Genomic DNA, 21749 nt, shown 5'->3' with positions numbered 1-21749 from the left:
GGACAGATGCTGTACCAGGCAGGGTTCTTGATTTCCAACACCACAAATCGACTCCTGGTAGAAAAAAAAGAAAAATTATTGGAAAGCATTCAAGTAGTTCACAGAATGGATGGGAAGCCTGGGAAATCTGGCTCAGTAAACAGGCAAGAACCAAAGGATTTGGCACCAAAGAGCACAGCCAAGGTCATACCACGGAAAACTACCCAGTATGACTGCCACTGGCATCCAGGCCACCAGCCACTAAGGACCACGGCTGCCAGTTGACTGCTGAAGGGTGATCCACACACCTGAGGCCTTGTCTCGCCTTCTCCAGCTCCCAGTCTGGGCTGGAGACCCACGCCAAGGCTGAGATGGAGAGGCATGTGCACGGCTGTCCAAGAGCAGGGCTGTGTGGTTCCGGCTCAGACCCCAGCAGGGTCAGGGCACACAGCCCAATGGCTGAAAGGCTGAGCAGAGTGCAGGACACAGTGGGGCATGAGGTTTCACAGGCAGGGCCCAGGTTAAAGTTGCTACTCCCTGCCCTCCAAAGGCGTGGACATCGGCACTGTCTAGCCGATGATAGGTCTGGGGAGAGGTATTTGACCAGACACATCAGGACCAGGGATACCTACTCTGGGAAGATGAGGTCTAGGGAAGTCCTGCTGAAGTTGAAGTTCCTCCCAGCCCGCTCAGTCTCTCCCCACAGGCTGAGCAAGGGGCTGCAGCTGCCATGTGAACGCTCTTTGTTCTCAGGTTCCCTTAGCTACTTTCCAGCCCTGCTCCCCAGGACTGTTCTCTTGACCTCCCACATCTTAACCCTTAATGGAGGCTGGTTTCTTTCTAGGGACCAAATCTGCAACCAGATTCCTGGCCCAGCCCCCGGGGCCTTGTTCTCTCCTGCCAGCTGTTCTCAATTAGGAGCTGGTTTAGGTAATTTGAGCGTCTGAGGGTGTCAGTCAATAGGAGTATTTGTTAGTACCTCGCTTCCCTTAGGATCCCGGCCCCAGAACTAATGGACTCTCTAATATTCTGAATTACAAGGTGATTTTTGTTGGTTTTCGTCGGAAGGAGAATAAAATATATAAATAAAATCTCTAAGCTGGTGCAGGCTGAGGGATGGAAGCAGGCAGGTCCCTGTTATCCTGACAAGACTCTGACTTTGCCCACAGTTCTTGGGCAGTTACCGCAACCCTCCTCCGTGTTTTAACTGAGGGTCTCTGTGTTACAAGAAGCTTCCTGATAAGGACACCCAGGTGGGGCTCAGAGGGAGCTCTGGCGTAGGGTGTAAAGGACTACACACATACCTGCATCCACCGGGTTTCGGCTTAGCATTTACTGAGCATCTACTACAGCTGAAATAGTACCATACTTTAGAATTCAGAATTATTTAGAAGTCACAGTTTGGTAATACGGATCCCTTCCAACCAGCGTCACTTTTCAGAAGACAGGAGACCAGCCTTTGGCTATGTTTGTCGCCAACTGTTTGTTCCGGATTGCCATGGATGTTGTGATTATATAAGCCAGATGGCTTTTAGCTGGCTTTATTATTATTTCAAAGCTCTACGCACTAATACGCCCCTTATTGTACGCACCTGGTTGCCTTCTTTCCCCTACTCCCTTCTGGCATGCATTGCTTTTAGTCACTCCTCCTATCCCCAGCAGCAGAGAAACAGAGGGCAGAAAAATGTCACCGGCAGGCAAGTGGCTTCGCTAAGTGGCCCTGCTGCTTGGCTAGCTAGAGCCACTCTCCGTCGCTTAGACTTCGTGTTGGGGGACTATCTGAGGCACTCCCTCTGTACAAGCTGCTCCCATCGCGTACAGATGTAAACTGGGGAGACAGTGTACTCTTCTGGGGACACGCCCATGTCCTCAAGTCATATGGTGAGCATTTATAACCCGGCCCCTTTTTATTGCCATTTTATTGTTTTCACTGTCTTTGGACCTAAAGTGATCTCAGTGGTGGACTATGCCTAAGAATGGTCCTTCCTGGAGTGACTCTCGTCAGGAGTCAGCCATGAGTTTACCAAGTACAGGCAGGGGCTCCATGAACAGTAGCTGTTACTAGATCAGCGTGCTGTCGGAAGATGCTGTAATGCTGTGCTTACGGTCACGGAGCAGTTAAGAATTCAACTCAAGGCCACAGAGACAGGGCTCAAGAGTGCTAGAGACGACCTGGGAGACGCAGAGCGCCGTGGGCCCAGGTGAGCTGTGCGCATGACAAAGGTGCAGTTCTGAAAGCTGGAGGCAGAAGAGTGGACCATGGTCCCACACTGTCCCATATCGGCCTCAGCACATGACCCCACAGTCGCTGTCTCCACCACCAGTTCTTGCCTACGCTACTGCAATGACGCCTCGCGGAGGGAGGCTTCCCCCTACCATTCTCCGTTCTGTGTTTATCAGTAGACCTTGGACCCGTGAGAAATAACCTTTGCATTATTTGTTCATTTGTAGGCTTGTATCTGGGTGAGCATATATGTGCTTGCATTTTTTTATATTTATTTATTTGTTAAGTATACAATATTCTGTCTGTGTGTATGCCTGCAGGCCAGAAGAGGGCACCAGATCTCATTACAGATGGTTGTGAGCCACCATGTGGTTGCTGGGAATTGAACTCAGGACCTTCAGAAGAGCAGGCAACGCTCTTAACCGCTGAGCCATCTCGCCAGCCCCTGTGCTTGCATTTTGTCGGTGGCTCTTTACTATTATTTTGACGCTGACATTGTTTCAGATTTGGCCAGTAGAAGTCTCCGTTCAAGCTGATTTCAGTGTCCTTTTGGTATTGTCTTCATTCTGGGGAAAGATCTTTACAACATTACATTGCACAGGCCTTTTGTTGGTGGTGGTTGCGGGGGTGGGGTGAGTATAGCTGAGAGATAGATTATCTGTCTGTCTCATTATTTGTACTTCAATAGGAGCTTCAACTTCAACCCAATACCGGTTAAGTTTCCTCCGGTTGGCTTTCCCTTTCCTACTCCCCTCCAGGAGTGTGAAAGCAGACCCCCACCACTTCAGTCTGTTTGTATGTAGCAGTCTCCAGCACCACTGGGTATGGCCCTGCTCCTTGTTGGGCAGCATCCTCTGAACTGGCTATCATCAATGGGCTTACCCCAGTGGTGGACCACGCATGCTGTCCTGACGACCTGCTAGGCAAGGGATGCCTATTGGTGAAGCAGTGGCACAGCTGCTAGGAAGCTAACCCACCACATTCTGGGTAGATCTGAGACCTGCTTTGCAGGAGGGAATTCATGCCTGGTACTACTGTAAACCCGATCAAAAGCCAACGGCTAGCAGGTTATGGGCCCTAGTGAGGGACTTACTGTTGTTTTGTTAAGTGGACATGTTGCTAGCTGCCTTCTCCATGTTTATACTAATATATTAGTACTGTTCTCAGCCCTGATTCGAGAAGCTTCTGAGTGGTTGAGATGCTGAGAGCAAGGGACTGTGGAATGCTCGGTCCTAACGGAGCATCTATAGTACCCACTGCTCCCCAGAGATTCAAGGAAGATCCTGGAAGAGGAGTGGGAAGGAGTGCATGACACCCTTGGGACATGACATGACAGTGGCACGCAGGAACTCACAGGAGCCATGGACACCTGCACAAGCCTTTAACTGTCCAGCGTGGATGAAAGAGGGGCACATGAAACCCCACCCCTGGCTGAGGCACGATTGTTAGTTAATGGCTTCTGGAGGAGGGGAGTCGTTTTTTCTTTAGAGGTATAACCACTGGTGAATTACCCATGATCGAGTAAAACAAACAAACAAACAAACAAAACCCCTCACATTCATGCACATGTGTTGGTGACCTTAGCTAGATTCGGTGAGTTTTTAAAAAAATTAAAAAAACACATAAAAGTAGGAATCGGGAGGTTCTGGGAAAAAGGGATCCAGAGGGAGTGGGCTCAAGATACATTTTATACATGCGTCAAATCCTTAAGTAATAAATAATAAATTAATTGGGAAAAATAAGCAAGGAACCAGTAAATATTTTTTTAAAGATAAGAAGAACAGGAGCAAAGTCTGAAGAGAATAGGGAGAAAAGCAAACGGCCCAAGCGGGAGGAGAGGAAAGGAGCGGGGAGTGGAGGAGGGGGGGAGATTTAGGTTACCTTTTGCTTTGCATTTTCGAAGGGCACCCCTGCAGTTCTGAAGAGAAAGAGTTGAAGCGCAGGTTCTCTTACTTGTTTTCTCATTCTGTAGCCTGTTCTGTAGACGGCCCTGTCCAAGGATGGAAGGCAGAATTGCGTCCCTGTGGTAGAGAACTCAGGAGACAAATCTGCACCCAGTGTGTGTCTTCCTTGTGCTGTGAAGACCTTCCTAAGTGGCTTCCCGTGGTTTCTGTTGTAAGACTGGACCCATTGTCTGTGGAAGGGTTCATCATTTTGGAGCAGATATTCTTTGCTCAGTGGCAAAGCCCTCATAGCCTGTTAGTTATAGACATGTAGGTCAAATACAAGCTTTGTCCTGGGAGACATTTTGGCAGGCTTTTTTTTTTTCCTCCTCTCAATCTATTTTTGGTCAAGACGTTTTCTTTCCTACACAGAGCTCACATCCTGGAAGTGAAGACCTGTCTCCTTGAGATCCCAGTGATCCTGGGAGGGAAGGGGTTAAAGTTCGGGGTCCTGCTCCCTGAGTTAAAAGACAGCACCAGGCATGACTCCTATGGAAGGTAGAGTGACCGAGCAAGCTGTCAGTCTGTGGTGTTTGGGAGCTGGATCGTGTGACCGGAAGCCCTGTCTCTACTGAAGACCTTTCGGACGGGGGTATCTCAAACAACATCCACCCCTCTTCCTAGGCCCTAACGGTAAACTGAGGCATGGAAGAATTTGCTGGGTTTATGTAACAGAGCAATGGGTGAAGGTTTGTGGGCAGGAACACGGGTGTCCTTAAGGCAGTCACACTGGGAGGTCTGCACACATCGTGGAAGACAACTTCCTCAGAGCTGTGTGCACGGGACTCCCGTCCTTCATCTTTCCCCACCTATATTTTTAGCTCCTCCACCAAGACAAAATTCCATACAACTGGTTGAGAAGGGTAACTAGATTCTCAGGTGAGATTCCATGACCCTCCCCGGTCCCTCTTCCCATGAGGGACCGAGCAGACTCCTGAAGGTGAAGGCAGTCTGCCCAGAGGAGAGTGGGAAGGCTGCGGAATGAGAGCTAAAGTTGCCTTTAGGGCTCTTTCAGCCACTTCCTATCAACCTGTGTTTCTGACCTCCGACCACCAGATAAAATTCCTAGAATGAACCACTAAGCCTCTAGACCTCTAGGCTCCACCAGGCCCCAAAGGAAGAATACAGGGAGATAACATTGCCTCCTGTGGAGCAGGCTGTCTCACCTCACTGTAGCTGGCCTGGCTAACATTCCCACCCATGCAACGGATCAATCTATTGATTCCTGACTTTCTATTATTCCTTGACGACAAAGATTACACATAACATCTTCCACGGTGGGAGATGTCATTCCAACTAAATTGAACCCACGTTCTTACGTCACAATCTTACTTCCTTCAACACAAGGCACACATTGACACTTACATGAGCTGTTACATTTTCATAAACTTGGAAAGCTCCTTGTTAAATGCATCCCTTAATAATTATTGAATTACGTAAACTTTCAACTAAATAACCTGGAGGCCTGAACTGAAGCGGAGGCCATGGAGGATGCTGCTTCCTGGCTTGCTTTCCATTGCTCGTTCAGCCTGCTTTTTTACACTCCTCAGGGCCATCAGCCCCAGGACGGCACAATCCACAGTGGGCTGGGTCCTTCCAGGCCAGGAAAACTCCCCGCAGACTTGCCCACAGGCCATCTGACAGAGGCATTTTCTCAAATGAGTTCCCTCTTCCCAGATGAGTACGGTTATTGTTAATTACCATCACCCAGGTCTACGGTGAACAAAAACCGAGTGGAGAAGAAAGATGTGGGAAATGTGCAGCTTGCTGAGCGAAACACTGCGAGCCAGTTAAAGCTGCAGATGAGGGTGCAAAACAGCCGCGGGTTTTCGGAATGTTAGCACCACTGAAGAGAAGCCTCGTGCTCTGCAATGGGCCAATTGCAGAGCTGTCTGAGGATGAAGCCTCACCCGTGGAAGGGACTAACTTGTGAAAAATAGAGATTCATTCGAAAGGAGAAAAGTCTATCTTGAGAATGCCACCACGGGGGAAGGGGACAGAGGTGTCTGTTTTCAAAACACCTGTTTTAGAAGTGTTCCCCCAAGGTCAGCCTCAAGGGCGTGCAGAGGCCGCGGCGAGCCCAGCTACATCTTATCTGGCAGCAGAACTTGGCAGCATTGCCCACTTTGTACTTAACTGATTTTTGCAGGCATAAAAGATAGAACGGTTTAAGGGGGACGGGGATTTGCACCTATATTCTAGAAAACTCACGAGCCCGAGCCTGATTTCCTGAAAGGAGGCCCCAATAGACCATAGCCTGAACTTAAGAAGGTGAAACCCAAGTTTCAGTGAAGATCCTGGGATGTTGGAGATGCCTGGGATTGTGGGATGTATGTCAGGGAAAGCAACAGGCAGGACGTACAGCTGGTGGCCTACAGGAGAGTTTGCATGTGTGACAGGTGGCAGAACTGGGGGATTTGGCATGTCCAAGCCACTGGAGTCCAGATGTTCCCATCACAAGTACAGATGTGGAACTACAGGGTTTGGTGTGTAGCTTGCTGATATGGATCCGGTTTTAGTCAATATTTTCTTGATGTGCCTCCTTGCCTCCATTTTGGAATAAAAATGTTTATTCTGTGCCATTGTATGCCAGGAGTATGTATATTATTTATTTATTTATTTGCTTATTTTGGTTTTTCGAGACAGGGTTTCTCATAGCTTTGGAGCCTGTCCCTGGAACTTGCTCTGTAGACCAGGTTGGTTTTGAACTCACAGAGATCCACCTGTCTCTGCCTTCCGAGTGCTGGAATTAAAGGTGTGTGTCACCACCATTCAGTTCTTTATTTTTGATTTTATAGGAGCTTATAGTTAAGAGGTTGCCTTGAGTCTCAGAAGAGACTACTTTAGAACAATGGTAGAAACAGCTAAAAGACTGGAAACTCTTAAAAATGAACTAATTGCTTTCTAGGTTTTGAGCTGAAATTTGTGGGAACCCAGTTTTGAATAGGTTCCATCTTGACTAAAGGTCAGAGAATTCAAACCTATTCTTGCTCCTCAAGGCCAAATAACAGGATGTTTGGCCAAAGATGTGGCTACTGGGAGTCGCGCTCCTCAGAAACCAGAGAGCAGGATGCTTGACTTAGGGCGTGGTTATGAGGTGTTTTGAGAGGTTTTGCTTGTTCCCTGTACCGTGGTAAGGAAGTCTTTTGCCCTCCCCTTTTGATGAGAGCATCTAAGGACTATGAGTGATAAGCTTTCACAGTATCCACTGGAAGCCTCCTGACTCTATCTTCTGTCTTTTGTTTCTTTCTTAATTTTCACTCCCCCTTTCAGGCACAAGTGAACAAGTTGGCCAGTCCTGACAAAAACTGAATCCTTCAGGTCTTGGGATGGACTGTAAAATTTAAAGTACTGTGTTTGGGTAAGGGTGTGATGGCTGTTCTTCATTGTCAAATTGGCTGAATTTAGAACCATCATAGAAACACACTTTCGGGTGTTTCTTTATGGGGGTATCGCCAGACTAGTCTGACTGAGTAGGGAGGACTCCCCGCCCCAAATGTCAACCACCCCTTCCATGGTCTGGGTCCTGGACTAAATAGAGAGGAGAAAGTTGGCTGAGGATCAGCATTCATCTCTGTCTCTGCTTCCTGACTCGGTGTGATCAGCTGGTCCACCTTCCTGCCGTCTCCACATGATGGCCTGCAAACAGGGAGCCAAAGCAAATCTGTCCTTGTCGGTTGTCTCTTCTTAGGCTTTTGGTTACAACAGTGAGAAAGGTAAGAAAATTAGTGCATTGCTCCTTGACTACAAAGAGAAGATGTTTCTTCATGTGTGGTCAATGTCTGTTCCCTAATTAGTCTTCCCCTAGACAGCCACCCACCTAGCTCCCGAGAGATGTTCAGCAGCTAAAGCATTTGTTATTCTTGCAGAGGACCCAGGTTAGGTTCCAAGCACCCACATGGCAGCTCACCGCTATCTGTATCTCCAGTTTCAGGGGATCCAATACCCTCTTCTGACCTCCAAGGGCATGCATGTGGTGCAAAGATAAACAGGCAAGTGAAACACATATACACATGAAAGATGAAACTCAGAGAGCCTTGCACTAGCAACTCATTCTTCATATTCAACTTTTCTTCTTTATTCTCTCTCTCTCTCTCTCTCTCTCTCTCTCTCTCTCTCTCTCTACCTCCCTCCCTCCCTCCCTCCGTCCCTCCCTCCCTTCCTCTCTAGCATGTGGCTAGGGCACATGTGTCCTAGGGCACATTTGTGTATTATCTGGATTCTAGATAATCAATCACTCACAGGCACACATTTCAACTTCCTACTGCTACGTCATAAGCTGTCCCACAATGCTGACTTAAGACAATATTTCATCATCATCACAGGCCTATGAGTTGAGAAGGATCAACTGGGAAAGTTCCTCCTTGGGGACACTATGTAGTTGGGGTCCGATAGCAGCAGGGAATCGAGTCACCCGAAACCCGTGGCTGTCACAGAATGCTGGCTGCTGACTAAAGGCTTGGTGGAGCCCTTGTCTGCAGTGCCCGCACAGAGCACTGCCGTGTCCACATAAGGACTGGTCACAAAACAGTCAATGAGCATTTGTGGAAGGAAGGATGGGATTGTGGGAAGAAAGGAGGAATCTGAAAGATTGGAAGCAAAGAAATAACAAAGGGAATGGGGAAAAAGGGAAGGGGCAGAAAGGGGTTTCTGAGTCAGTGGTAGCCTGGTAGCCCTGGAAGACAACTCCTTGCTTGCCTGGCCCCATTTCCCATCTCCCTCAAGTTGCACAACGAGCTGGCTTAGAAGGAGAGATTCATCTCGTACGGCCGATCAGAACTGGAGTGCTCTTTGCAGAATCTTGTACAATTTATGCCCCACGTTAAAAACCAAGCCAAGGCATAACTCCAGGGAAGAACAACAGAGCACTTCATCTTGAGGTTGCTCTTTCCCCTTGATAAATTCAAGGCAGTTTTATAAACAAGTGTTATCATTGTACAGGGAGGAAACGGAAAGGAACTAGTAATATTTAGGTAACGAATAACAAAATGCTTGAATCAATATACTGACATGATTAAGTAATTATGTGGAATCAGAGGCAGGCTACAAACTGCAGCAAACTAATGAAATATAATTTGGAGGAAAGTAAATCTTAAAAATGACACACACACACACAAGCATGACAAGTCGGCAGGGGATGGAAAGAACTAGGCATTAAAAATAGACGTACACAACCAGGTAGGACAAATCTGAGACAGTGGAATGTTTAGAACGGACTACTTTTAAAACAGTTTGGAAAGATTCAGTCATTTTCCAGAGCCTCGGAGGGTCCCTGCCAGCTGGAGGCTTCTTCCCAAGCCAACCTGGCAGGCGGTTGTCTAATAAGAGGCTTTTCAGACTAGCTTCTGGCTAAGATTCAGAGAACGTGGGTCTGAAGATCTCAGATTTCATGGTCTCCATGCAGAATGAGCTAGGCACTCACCAATGATGGTGTATGTTCTCCAAGTTTCCGGCCCTCCTCTACCCCATGTACCCAGGATGCAGTGTTATTATGCTTACGTTAACCTTCATCCTAGGGTCCAAATAGGCTCATTTTGGGGAAGCTGGAGAAATTAAAAAAAAAAAAAGAACAACTTCCTCTTTAGTAACATTAACCTCAGGGGTTTAAGGTAGGACTCTTTCTGCCTCTAACTCCATAGGTCATTCACCCCATGCACCCCACAAAAACAAGACAAAACACAACAAACAAACAAGCAAACAAAACCAGTGGATTAAACAGCTTACAAAAACTCTTCTCTTTCATCCAAGCCTGGATATGGAGTTTAGAGATTATAACGTGCTCTCTAGTGTCAAGGACACAGGACTATACTTTTCTTTCCTATGTAATCTGCATCACCTGTATTTTCGAACCATTTCATGGCCCAACATGACTGTGTAGCTCCAGTTCCCATGTCTTCATTCCATTCAGGAGAAAGAAGTCATAGGTAAAGAGAAGGGACTGTGGGAGCCCACAGAAGCGGGTCCCTTCCACTCTGACTAAAGATCAGAGTGCAGGCCTGTTCTTGCTCCTTCACGGTTGTTTACAAGAGGTCTGACTTAAGGTGTGGCTACAAACAAGTTATATTGACCTAGGGAGTGGTTACTTGGTGCTTTGGGTATGGAGATGGCCCACAGAGGTGGACGTGTTCCACCTTGACCAAAGTTCAGAGACTTCAAGCCTATTCCTGCTCCTTCAAGGATATGACAGGACGTTTGACCCAGGGAGTGGCTGCCTACAGGATGCTTGGACTACAGTGTGGTTGCTGCGTGTCCTGCCTAAATAACAGAATACTTAACTCAGGGTATAGTTCTTTGATGCTTCAGGTATTAAAGAAGTTAATTGGCTCTGTTTGTTCTTTGTGTCATGTTAAAGCGGTCTTTTGCCTCCTCCCCCTTTTTGGAATGGGGTATATAAGCATGTGGAAAATAAATGCAGGCCAATACATTCAGTATTCCCTGAATTGCCCTCCCGACTCTATTCTGTGACTCTATATCTCTGTTCTGTCTGCCTACTGTTTTTAATCCACACACCCTGACCCTGGAACGTGCAAACCTGTCGAGGCTGGACCCCCTCCTTTTAAAAACAGTTGCTGTGAGCTACTCACGTTACTGCTACAGGCAACCCAATGACCACACCTCTGTCACATCACCTTACTGGCAGGAAGTCTGGAAGCCCAGGAAGTGGGGCCTTTGTAACATCATGCACCTGGCAAAGCATGAAGGAATCTCATACTATAGAATGGAGAAACATGGAACAAATATTTTCTTGGGAGAGAGAGATAGGAAGATCAACAGCTCACGGCCAGTCTCAGCCACACAGCAAGTTTCAAGGGCAGCCTACCCTTTATATGAACCTATTTCAAAAAATTGGGGGGAAATGGGAGGGGAGCACAGGTCAAGCCACCTTGCCACAGTTTACCTTTTTGTCATCTTAAAAATTCATGTGCATCTCTCTTCTTCCACATAGGGCACATCCCCCTCCCCAAGAGAAGAAACACAAAATCTTATCAAGAGTAGGAGGAAGATGGTGGATATCAAGCTTTTCTGTAACATGTGGTCTCCCTCTTGGAGTCCAGACACAGTGTTGTGCAAACTGTCTTAGTCTTTTCTTCTCAAGCTGCTACAATAAAATTCCCTAAACTAGGTGACCTCTTAGAAATACTAGAACTTTATTTCTCACAGTTCTGAAGATTGGAAATCCAAGATCTAAATGGCAACAGATTTAGAGTTTGGTGAGGTCTCACTTCTCCTTCGAAGACAATGGCCACACTGAGCCTTTAGTCAGCAGCTGGCATCCTGTGACAACCATGTACTTCAGGTGACTCCAGTCCTAACTTCTGTTTGATCCCAACTACACGGCGATCCCTAAGGAAACACTGCTCAACTGATCCTACGAAACCCGTGGGATTGTGAGATTATGATAAACTATTATCTTGGCGTTATATAGTAGGTTAGTTTATGGTGTAACAATAGATCCTGAAAAGTGGCCAAAGGGACCTCCTTATGCCCTCTGTAGTAAGGGTGGTCCCATTCCAAGATTAAGATCTCACAGATGTGTTCAATCTTTTATCATTGCAACATGCAACCAAAAGATAAATTGTCAATACTCTTATATTAAGTAAGATTACAATTTTTTAGTTTATTTGTTTTTCGAGACAGGGTTTCTCTGTGTAGCTTTGGAGCCTATCCTGAAACTCAACTCTGTGGATTAGGCTGGCCTCAAACTCACAGAGACCCACCTGCCTCTGCCTCCCAAGTGCTGGGATTAAGGGTCTGTGCCATCACTGCCTGGCCAATAAGATTACAGTTTTGTGTTAGGCCATATCTATAGCTATTCTTGGACAGATATGGCCCAGGACTGCAAGGTTAAGCACATCTGAAAGTTTCCACTTCTTAGGTTGTTAATTGAGGATTAAGTTCTACGTGGATTTTGGAGAGAAACCATACAAATGGTACCACAAATCAAGAACCAAAAGACTAGTCTAGCAGCTTGCCCTCTGGTCTACTTCATAGACTGTGAAGATGTAAGACAGGAAAACTATAGTTAAAATTGCCCTTGATCTTATAATAATGATCAGACTCTGCTGATAAAGAACTGCTGATAGAAGAGCACCCTTCTAACAGAAGAGACAGATGACCGTCCTGGGGGAGGTGCTCGGGGGTCCTCTATCCTCTACTGCCATGTTGGAAGCAGGAAGTAGAAAATTTGCTTTCTCGGTACTTCATAACTTCCAGAGCCCACTTCCTGCTGATAGAGATTTCCAGGCAGTGGGGCTGCTTGAGGTATTGAATCACCTTGGGCTTCAGTAGGTTGGACTTATGGATTTGGGTTCGTACAGTTCTCCCTAAATGCAAGAGGCACCTCTTCCATTTGCTTCCCGTTATTCCCATGCATGATTGACAACAGCTTGTCTGAAAATACTTTTTAAGCTTAAAGGCTCAAGTCTTTTATCTATATCTGTGTGCTCTCTGATCATCTTCCCCCAAATTTGATGCTATCGAAATTGCAGTAAATTGAGGCTATCTTTAGCAATAAGGTTTGGAAGAAGAGCAACAGCTTTAATTGGAAAGTTGCCACAAAGCTGTCACCCCTCACCTCATAGAGAGATTTTCATGCCACTTGAATGGAATTTAGTTTTGGAGCTGCTATCTATGAATGTATCTTTTTCAGGGTCAGTGCATCTGTCTTTCTACTTTGAAGTTCTCAGATCATTGAATTGTTAGTTAATTCAGGTGACAGACCAGACAGAGAGCATCACCTGTACCATTTCACTAATATAAAAACTGGTAGGTTTAGCTTTTATTTCTTACTGTCCTGCTGCTCACAGATTTTAGGGTTTCATAATGATATTTCTCCGTTTATTTTAGGATTTTGTAATGATACTTTCCAACCCCGCTCCTGGTACCAATTTTTGTTTTTGGTAAGAGTAAATTAAATTGCTCTAGTAATAGATCAAAGGGCTTAATTACTCTTCTACTAAGTAAAAGTATTTTCCCTTTCATGTAACTGTCCAGGATAGGTATTCCAGAGACTCAGCAACTCTTACCTCTGGAGTGGGTGCATTCAGAAGTAAATCATCCTGTACAATGTCTGATGACAGCGTCCTGTCTGATTTATGATTTATCTAGATTTAAGAAATCTATATCTGTGATCCACACAACAGAAAAATAGATTTCATTAGGTAGACAGTAAATAGAGCTTCCTGTATTGACAATGGGGTGTCTATCTTAAAAAATGCCCACTTAACACTCCTCTCAGTCTCCTAATCTGAACCCCCAGCCTCATGGTGCTTTGAACAGACCTGCATTCAAACATTCACCCTATTACTTATTAGCTGTGTCTTTGGGGAGATTAGTTAGCTCTTTTGAGTTTTCATACTTGAGTGTGGAATGCTATTTAAGAAACCTACTCTCTATGCAGATTTGATATACTACATTTCAAATATACATAGTACTTAGTATTTTATAAATGTTTAATAAGTGATTCTTACCATCTGAGGAACACATGGTTAGGATGTTGGAACTGGGACTTGAATTTTTGCAGAATGTGATGGATTCTCATCTCTCCCCGCCCTTGTTTTACAGCCCTGGGAAACTCTCCTCTGATTTCCTTCTTTTCATCCAAAGAACAGCAACCACGATATCCATTTTGGGGTCTATTTTTGTTTTTATCATTTGTCTACTAATTAATAGGGCAATATTTAGAAAACATAAATGTTACAGAGATATAAAGTCCTACTGAACACCCACGGCTTGGATGTAACCGGCTAGTACAGCTGTGTGATTTCATTTCCATCTTCCTTGGCTACCGGGCTGTTACTTTTTACAGCTGGAGATCATGGGATATCCTTTGGTTCTATCCACAGGGAGTTCCTTACTCTGGGCTATGAAAGAGAAGCCAGAAGTCTCGGCCAGTATGGAAAGAACGACCTAAAGACTCCAGTTAATACACATGTGTCTCCCAGAGAAGAGAGCCTCAGTCTAGACGGCCAGCCATCTTGGAAAGAGAAACTGGCCTGTGTGGGAACAGAAGATCTGGGGTGGGAGTCTGGGACTCCTGAGACCAGACATTTGCCCAATTCACAGCCTCGCCTTGGGCTAGTTCTGCTGAGGGAACAGCTAGTGCTTATTGCAGTCAATGGGGGTATTCTCATCATAGAAGGGTTGTGAGATTTGGCAAAGATCACAAAGGGGGGAAAAATGAAGGCGGAAATACTCAAGAATTGCAACTCGGGCTGGGACAGAAATAAAACTCCCGATTCTGATTCACATATTCTGTCATACCCAGTTGATCTGGAACAAAGATCAAAAATTTAAATTGGACAGTTCCCAGCTAGGACTTATTTCTTTCCCAATGGGCTGTGTGGTATTAACGACCAAGCAATATCTTTTTCTAATCACCAGTGATAAGCTGATAATGGAAAAGCAGACACATTTGTCGTTTGTAATCTCTATACCTCCCCTTTTTATTAACAGAACCTCGACATTTTGCACCCATCTTTAAAATGTAAATTTACCTACAACTATTCATCCCGCCTGTCCTAATGCCTGTCAAACCAAGATGAAAGAAAGCTGTACCCAGGCAGGGCTGAGATCGTCCTCTCAATCAGTAAAATCTTCCATGGAACCTTCATTACTCAAGCAAGAAAGATCTGAGCTCTTGATACAGTCAGAAGAGGTGACCTACTTAAAAAGCCAGCAGTGTGTGCGTGTGTGTGCGTGTGTGTGTGTGCGTGCGTGTGTGTGTGTGTGTGTGTGTGTGTGTGTGTGTGTGTGTGATGAAACGAAAGTGAATTGTTTTGCTGAAATCTGACACTAAAAATAGGGCACTGGATCCTTCCCCTGCTGGAAAAAAGAAAGCATTAAAATGAGTGTGTCTGTATGTCTGGGAATATGTTACCATAGCAACCATTGTCCCACCTCCCCTATCAGCAGCATTACCCTTCTCTACGAAAAGAGGGCATATGCACGCCTTTCCCAGCACCCCTCCCGATCCCTTACTCCATGAAATCTAATTAAAGAGTGAAATGAATTTTAGCGATGGTCCTAGAGACTGGGAGAAGTCCAAGGCTGGGGAGGGAGGCACTTGGGAGGAGGCACAGGGAGACCTGCCCTGCCACACTGGCGGAGCAGCGTGCAACTCCTTTCTCATTTTTAAAAAGAGCCACAGCTTCCAGGCTGAGGGGCTGCAAGGGAGCGATAAACCCGCCATGCAATGATGTTATTACTTTAATGGATGCAGGACCGGTTGAGCACTTTATTTCCACCCGGGCTTCTTAGTCTGCAGCCTCTTCTCTTTATACAGCATCTAGTTTTCCTCAGACCCTCTTTCTGTTATTAATGAACGTTGTCCCCATTTCTTACGACACTTGGGTGAGGGAAGAGGAAGCATCATTTGAGAAAATACATCTATCTCTAGAGTGAGGTGAGTCCATCTCGATTAGAAACCTCCCCCACCTCCAACCTTAAACTCTCTTTATTTAGATTGAGTATAGAGGGGCACACAGGGCAGATACCCTGGGAGGTGGAAGCTGCTTTAGGCAAAAGGTAGATTTTAGCATCTGCTGGCTTCAGGGCCTTTCGGGAACTGCCTCGCCTCCTTCCTCCTTTCCCCACCACCCACATCACCATTTAGTCACCAGCAACCCAGCAGCCCCCTCTCCCTCCACTCTGAATATCCCTACCTTTATCTCTGTGGTCACGTGGTCCTGATCCTTACATTCAAATTTTTTCTACAAGTTGGCTGTTGGTCTGACTTTGTTATCTGGGTGTCTTCAGAAGCAAAATGGCCCCCCCATAAGCATGTCAGGTCTGGACTTGTCCCCTTGACAAGCAGAAGGCAGTGCAGAAAGTCTGTGGGGTCTTTTGGGATGGAAGGGGGAGTTAGTTACACACAGTACACAAGCTGGCATGTTTCGGAGCTGTGAGGAGCTACACTATGAAGAGCAGCTAGGCCTTGTCCTCTGCCCTGGTGGGAAGAGGCCAGTGAGCTATGGGTACGTGAAAAGTCAAAAGATGTGATCTCACACAGGATGGAGTGGTTGGCACAGGGCAGCCGGCATGTGACTCTGAGCTCTGGGCAGAGCCAGCTGTGGCATCTGCAGTAGCGTCCACCTCGGCTGCCAGCCCTGCAGCTGCAGCAGCAGCAGGCATCTCCCATCCTTGGATGGGGATAACCAGCCTCCCCGCTGGGGCCACTGGAGCCTCCCTTCTTGTCAGCCAGCTGAGGCAGCAAGAGCCCCTTGCTTGCCAAATACCTGTGTAGCTTCCTGGAAAAAAAAAAGACCCAGAGCAGGTCCCTGGCAGGCCAGAGAAAGCCCTCAGTGTTTTAATCCAGGCTGACATGACTTGAAGCTCAACGCTTACTTGCAATATAATCATGAGAACTAACATTTGCTGGGCACTCACTCTGGCCAGGAGTTTCTCTGAGCACGTCTAAGGGAGACTTACAAAGAGGGAAAACAGTTATCATTCTTATCTGTGTTTGACAGGCATGGGAAGATGAAGGCTGAGTTCTCAGCCCAGACAGTTTGAAGCCAAAGCACACAAACAGTCCGAGAAAGCTGGTGAGGGAGAGAGACAGCAAGAGAGAGCTTTGTCCTCTGGCAATAAATCTCCAGTCTTCAGACCATCTTCATTTTGTTTCTCCTTGAAAGCGCTTGAGGAATCTTATAACATCCAAAAAAATTTATTCAACAATTATTACATAAACATCATTAAATGTTAGATGTCACTGACTAATAAGTTAACCATCCTAAAGCAACCATTGCCCCTCCCCCACTTACTTGTGTGTTCATGTTTCATGCAGTGAAACCTAATTTTCCCCTCTGTTTTCCACTGGTTTGTAACAGGGTGTTATAAACACATTTTAACAAGGTTATATTTTAATTGCTGTACCACATTCATTCCTTCAAGTTCATGTACCCAAACTGACTTGGCCAGTCTCTTATTTTGGATTCTTAGATGATTTCCAGCTTGTCACCGTTTAAAAAGTAACAAAAGCAAATCCTTCGCTTCTTTTCTCTTCTTTTTCTTTTTTCTTTTTATAGATTCTTTACTGACTGGAGAGGGTCAATCACTCCATGCGTCTGGGTGACTTTGAGAACCTTTGTCCCACAATCACAGTTAACATGAAGGTTAGAAGGTATGCAAGCTGGAAGGATTTCACTAGGTGCCGCTCATGACTGAAGGACTTGGAAGGAATAAAGGCGTGAACAGAATTACGCTCACGACACCACAGCACGACTGCCAATATGCTAGAAATGACATACACACCAGTCCCAGGTTGAGCAGCCATCCCACAGAGGCCTCAGTGAACTTGGTAATAGATGGCCCGAGCTCCAAAGGTCAGGGCTCCTAACATCAGCAGAGCATGGTATATGATCCAAATGTTCTCCATAACCGGAGGGACTGGCATCGTCCACTTGTCAACAGCTGCTGCCACCAGCAATGATGCTAGGGAGGTGAACACATGGAAGGGGACGGAGGCAGGGAAGCCATGCTTTGGGCTGTTCAGCTTAGTGGTGACTTCCCTTTCTACAGCATTTTCCTAGCCCAGGATTGGGATCCTCAAACGAAAGAACCATGAACAGAGTCACAGCCGTAGCTGGGCTCAGTCCTTATGAGAAACCTCAAGATTCACTATACACCTGAATCAGAAGGGACTCAATTCACCTTGGCAGAGACAATTCTCCCCTGTCCTGGTGTCAGAGGTCCTTCTGTCTATATGTTGCTTCCATTGGTTAATGAATGAAGAAACTGGCTTGGCCTGATAGGGTAGAACAGAACTTAGGTAGGTGGGAAAAACTAAGTGGCATGCTGGGAGAAAGGAGGCAGAGTCGGAGAGACACCATGGATCTGCCGCCAGAGTAAGATATGCTGCCGAAACTTAGCCGGTAAGCCACTGCTACATGGCGATACACAGATTAATAGAAATGGGTTAAACTAAGATGTAAGAATTAGCCAATAAGAAGTTAGAGCTAATAGGCCAAGCAATGGTTTAATTAATACAGTTTCTGTGTGGTTATTTCAGATCTAAGCTAGCCGGGCAGCCAGGAACCAAACAAGCAGCCTTTATGCAACACTGTCCTCAGGTTCAGTCCTGGGCAGTACATCAGTCTAGAGGGGCAGAGACTCAGTTTGAGTTAAAACAAGGCATGTGCAGGTATCTCTAGTGCTCAAATCTTACCTTTTAAAATTTATTTCATTGTATGTGTATTTTACTGCATGTATGCCTGTGTACCATATACATACAGTGCCTGTAGAGTTCACAAGAGGGAGTTGAGGCCCCTGGGACTGGAGTTGCAGACAATTGTTAGTCACCAAGTAAGTGTTAAGAATTGAATCCAGGTCCTCTGCAAGAGCAGCAAGCACTTTTAACCTCTGAGCCCTCTCTCCAGTCCAACAATATTCGATTTTTAAAGATGCCTCCTTTGCAGGTGCTGACCCATGTGACCCTGAGTGTGAAAGTCACTTAAACCTTGTGTCTTAGGCACCTCACTTGCCTCAGCCCTGTCAAGGTCTTGCCCTAAAGTCACAGTAAGGCTCTGGCTTGCTCTTACCAAGTCCCTGCCCCACTGGGCTCTGAATACCTCATGACTTCCTGAATTGGCAGGTTAAAAAAAAAAGGAAAGAAAGAAAAGAAAGGAAGAAAGAAAGAAAGAAAGGAAGGAAGGAAGGAAGGAATAAAAAGAAAGAAAAAAGGAAAAGGAAGAAAGAAATAGTGGCCACATCTGTAACAGCAAGACAAAGGGTTATGCTGGCCCCCTTCTCATGGCTAGCGAGGAAATGAAAGTCCATGGACTTCAAGTGGCAGCCCAGGTCTATTGACAAAAGAGCCAGACAGCCCAAACAGTGAGTTCAGGATGGACTGGCATTCGTGGTGCTCTCAGTGCTGCTGAGGGAATTAGCACTGCGCAGCTGTGCATATTCACACTGCTGAATGCGTGTTGCACAATATTATCAGATGTCCTCCTACGCAGAGCGGCAGTATTGGCCTGTTGGGTGATTCACCAGGATCCCACACAAGCTGCCAGAGAGAGGGAACCATCCAGACTTGGGCGAGGAGAGAAACCAGAACACATGGTTGTGGGAAAAGGCAGGCCCCATAGCTTTCCAGGCTGAAGAAAAAAAAAAAAAGCTTTGACGGCATAGCCCGACTTTCCTTTATCTGAATTGCTTCAGCTCCACAAATCTGTAGTTCGGTATTTAGACCAATGCAAGGAGTGACTCAACCCTCAACAGCTGAGAAAGAAGTCCATGAAAACTGAGAAGGGAGTCAAGTGAACTCATGTTTGAATAATAGATAGCCTGCTAATATAAGCACAGCGAAAGCCAGGGCTGACCCAGGCTTAGCCTCCCTCAGTTTAGACTCCCTCCTAGGCCACAGAAAACAAGGCTACTCTAAGACAAGACCCTTCAGATCTCCCTGCTGTCTGAGTCAGTGGCCCACAGCATGGGCAGTGCGCACCTGAGTCATCCAGGGTGTGAAGGACATCGGGGTTATCTTTACCTCATCTGCCTCAAGTTGTATTCTTGAATACATATTCCACCAAATTGTTTATTCCTACAGGAGGAATGAGAGTCATTTTGACAGAACATACTCCAAAAACTTCATGCTAATGGATTTTGGATCAAAAATGTTTGGAAGTCCCTCATCTAGCAAGAAGATGAAGCCTCTTTGTCTGATATTCACAGTCATCTGGGTTTTTAACTCCTTTCTGGCTGGTTCAATTCTTGGACCATCTAGTGCAACAAAAGGGAGATGGTTCTAGACCTATCTTCCTCAGCAATAACAAACCATTTTCTTGGTCTTTTTCTTTAAGATTTATTTATTCTTATTGTACGTATGAGTGTTTGCCTGTATGTGTGTGTGTGTATGTGTTTGTGTGTGTGTGTGTGTGTGTGTGTGTGCTCTATGTGCACCTAGTATCTGCAGAGTCAGAAGAGGGTGTCAGATCCCCTGGAACAAGAGTTACAGATGGTTGTGAGTATGAGTCAATCTGGGGTCTTCTGCAAGAGTCCTTAGTTACTGAGTTATCTCTCCAGCCCCACATTCTTGCCGTAACTCTTGGTCAGTGGAACAGATGAGGTCACACTGACAGATGCATTGAGCTCCCATCCATTTTACTCACAGGAGTACCACTCCCGTTATAGGACACTCCTTCCTGGATGAGCTGTCCAGGGGTAAGTCCCACTATTGCTCAATGAAACACAGCCTGCTATTGTCTGCCCAGGGGGCCCAGGTGTAAGAAATTGCATACATAAATATAAGCTCTGCCTCCTCCATTGGCAACTGCCCTACTTCTCATAGACTAGAACCTGCCAAAATCAGTAAATTAACACCAATCGTGTGCCACCACCGCCACTCACCGGCATTACTGCTAGGATTTGGGCGATACAGAACAAGAATGGTGCCAGATGGCTTGGTATGGGGATCCAGAGAGCCGTTCCTGCCTCTGCGGTTCACCATCACTGAATCTCCCCAATCAAAACTGCTGGGGGCGTCGGTGTCCCCCACTCTGCTGTGTCCCCCACTCTGCAGGCTCTCACTGCACAATAGTTCCACGCAGACAATAGGCTATTTCCTCCATCACCGCTGTTTTCCCAAGGAAGCAGGAAGCAAGTTGCTTTTTCCAAAGGCGGCGGCCTCAGTGGTCCTCTCCTTCAAGATCTCTGACGGTGTGACGCTGACCTTCTTATGGAGTGCTGAGGTCAAGGGTCAGCCATCTCTCTTTCAAGTTGAGGATCTTATAATGTTTGGCAGAGATGAGGATTCGCCTTCCAAGGTTGGCTATTAAAATGCCATGGCCTCTGCAAAGGCCTCGCCCAGCAACCGATGTCTGTGGCATCTAGGGCTGTCTACGCCAGGGGAGCTGTGTGACTGTGGGTCCACCACCTATGTTAGTGGACCGTTACTTTCCTCCACGTAAACTGGGGATAATATTGATCTGATTCCTGAGGGTTAAATAGTTAACCCACGCAAGCCTCTAGTAAAATTTCGTAGCTATACACTTTTAGCAATTTGTATCACTTCTTGACATTTGCGGGGGGGGGGGGGGGACCAGTTAACATTCGTTTGTTGTTTAGTCAAAATTCACAGTGTATAAGTTGAAAAAGAGGATAAAGATCCAATCTGGAGACAGTGGCATAGAAGATGCTTATGCCCAGGCTCTGTCAGTGTCTCTAGTCTCAAGCCGTGCACTGGTTACTTTACGCTAGCCACGGGAGGGCACTTCTCACCCTAACCCCTTCTAATTTACTCTGCATTTCCCTCCAAACTATTTTGCTGGAGTATTTGCTTTGTGGTTCTCTCCTCCCAGAAGACTCCCTTCAAGCCCTCATTTCCCTCCTACTGATCAGTCCACGGCACTTCAGCCCACACACCACTTTGGAAGCCTTTCCAGACCTCAGGAGTAAAGAAAGTGTCTGTGTTAGTAATTTTTCTCATGCCATGACCTGAGAAGAAACTTAAGAGAGGAAGAGCTCATTTTGGCCTGTAGTTTAGAAGGGACCCAGGCCATCCTGGTGGTGGCGGCAGGTTGGATAGCAGGAGTGCGGGCAGCTGGCCACACCGCCACTGTAGTCTAAGAGCAAAGAGCAGGTAGGAAGTGGGGCTGCACTAC

Source organism: Arvicola amphibius, chromosome 14 (genome assembly GCF_903992535.2).
Source record: "Arvicola amphibius chromosome 14, mArvAmp1.2, whole genome shotgun sequence".
NCBI lineage: Eukaryota > Metazoa > Chordata > Mammalia > Rodentia > Cricetidae > Arvicola > Arvicola amphibius.
This window is presented reverse-complemented; position numbering follows the sequence as displayed.